The following is a 2,787-nucleotide window of genomic DNA, read 5'->3' on the forward strand; positions in this document are numbered from 1 at the left end:
TTGCACTTTCAAAAGTCACTAAGAATGAGTCCAAGAAAAACATCTAAATTTTATACTAAATTGTGGTTTTAAAAAGTTCATTTTTTTCACAAAAAAATAAACTATCAGAAAACATTCCTATCTAGAAGTGGTTCTGCCAAGAGATGGCTGTATTTTTTCATTATTGATAATGAAGTACTTGATAGTTTGTTATCCAGCTTTATGATAGAACTATCAAAATCCAATTGGAATTATGTTAATGAAAATGAATTAAAAATAAAAATAGTAACAATAGGAATAATAGCAAGAAATTTGACGATTTTGCTTGGAATGAACTTTTCCATCAATTCTCCTTTCTCATGTTATTTCTTTTAAAATAATTGCATTTATTCACATTTTGATTTAAGCTGTTGAGATATTTTCTGGGACATTATAATTTAATTTAATTTAAAATTATAATATATATAATTTAATATATATAATATATATAATATATATAATATTTATAATATATAAATATTAATATATAACATATTATACATAATATTATATATAATATTTAATGTATATAATATAATATATAATATTTAATGTATATAATATAATAAATATATATTCTAATATAATTTAAAAATAAGTAGGAAAATGAAATTATAATTATAATAAATTATAAATTATAAAAATAAAATTATAATTTAAAATTTAAAATTTAATATAATTTAAAATTATAAAAAATAAAATTATAATATATATAATTTAATTATATATATTATATTTATAATTTAATTATAATTTAAAAATAAGTAGGAAAAATGAAAAAAGCTATGAAGGCAATAGGAAGCTAAAGAAGAACAGAAAGCAGAAAGATATCATAATCCTTAAATTGCAAATACTGTCAGTCAAAATCAGATTTATATTTTTAAGAAATCTCTCTGGTTGTTAGTGGAGAATGGATAGTTTTGTTTCCCCCACATTTCTGAAAGAACAGAGTTCTCTTTAATGGAAACACATGATATTCTGAGCATGACAGTCACTTGCCAACCAAACTCCCCAGTATCATCCACAGTTTTCTCATGGCATTTTTCACCTCCATATTCCTCAGGGTGTAGATAAAGGGATTTAACATGGGTGTGATGATGGAATCAGACTCGGCCACCACCTTGTCTATGGGGTAGGTGGCCACAGGCCTGACATACAAAAACATCCCAGGCACAAAGAACGTGTTGACCACAGTGAGGTGGAAGCCACAGGTGGAGAGGGCTTTACGCTGCCCTTTGGAGCTGCAGGACTTTAGGGAGCAGAGGATGACTACATAGGAGGATGAGGAAGATGGCCACACACATCACCCAGCTGTTGAGGATGACTAAGAGGCCCAGGGTGCGGGTGTCTATGCAGGCCAGTTTCAACAGGGGGAACAAATCACATATAAAGTGGTCTATTGTATTGGGACCACAGAAGGGTATTTGATACAAGAAGAGAAGCTGTACTGCAGCATGGAAAAATCCCCCACCCAGGCCCCTCCCAGCAACAGGCAGCACATCCGAGGCCTCATGATGGTCACATAGTGAAGAGGCTCACAGATGTCTACGGAGCAGTCACAGGCCATCACGGTGAGGAGGAGGATGCCCACCTCACCAAACAAGTGCTCAGCGAAGCGCTGGGCCATGCAGCCTTCCAGGGAGACGGCAGTGCTCTCAGAGAGGGAGTCCACAGTCATCCTGGGGCAATGACGGAAGAGAAAGTGACATCCAAAAGGGACAGGAGGTAAGGAAAGATACATGGGTGATCTCAGACTCTGACTCGTAACCATGGTTACCACAGTGAGGAGGTTTCCCAAAACGGTGGACAGAGACATGATTAGAAACACGGCAGAGGGTATTTTCCGCAGCTCTGGATACCGCATAATGCCCAAGAGAATGAATTCTGTCACACTGTTTTGATTTCCCATGTGTCAGCTGCTGATATGAGCTCCAGCTAAGAGTTAGAAGACCTGAAAAAGCAGCACCTGATTTATAAATAGTGATTATTTGACTTCGAGTATTTCTGGGATCTCAGGGAACTCATGGGTTTTTTGATTGTTTTGTTTTTTGTGTCTCCCCCCACCCCCATTTATTCATTATCCAGCATTTGGCTCTTAGTAACCTGCTAAATGGACTTCAGTGTTGGCTCAGACAGTAAAGCGTCTGCCTACAATGCGGGAGGCCCGGGTTCAATCCCTGGGTCGGGAAGATCTCCTGGAGAAGGAAATGGTGATCCACTCCAGCATATACAATGAAAGAACAGGTGGCAAGAATACACAGAAGAACTGTACAAAAAAGATCTTCATGAGCCAGATAATCACAATGGTGTGATCACTGACCTAGAGCCAGACTATCTGGAATGTGAAGTCAAGTGGGCCTTAAAAGCATCACTACGAACAAAGCTAGTGGAGGTGATGGAATTCCACTTGAGCTATTTCGAATCCTGAAAGATGCTGCTGTGAAAGTGCTGCACTCAATATGCCAGCACATTTGGAAAACTCAGCAGTGGCCACAGGACTGGAAAAGGTCAGTTTTCATTCCAATCCCTAAGAAAGACAATCCCAAAGAATGCTCAAACTACCGCACAATTGCACTCATCTCACACGCTAGTAAAATAATGCTCAAAATTCTCCAAGCCAGGCTTCAGCAATACGTGAACCAAGAACTTCCAGATGTTCAAGCTGGTTTTAGAAAAGGCACAGGAACCAGAGATCAAATTGTCAACATCTGCTGGATCATCAAAAAAGCAAGGGAGTTCCAGAAAAACATCTATTTCTGCTTTATTAAC

The 2,787-nt window shown here is 37.1% G+C and overlaps 1 pseudogene; it reads right to left on the bottom strand.

Moving 5' to 3' along the window:
- Nucleotides 1–1,009: 1,009 nt before the first annotated feature.
- Nucleotides 1,010–1,927, bottom strand: LOC122450553 (annotated as a pseudogene).
- Between the last annotated feature and the right edge of the window lie 860 nt (nt 1,928–2,787).

Source organism: Cervus canadensis, chromosome 11, assembly GCF_019320065.1.
Source record: "Cervus canadensis isolate Bull #8, Minnesota chromosome 11, ASM1932006v1, whole genome shotgun sequence".
Lineage (NCBI taxonomy): Eukaryota > Metazoa > Chordata > Mammalia > Artiodactyla > Cervidae > Cervus > Cervus canadensis.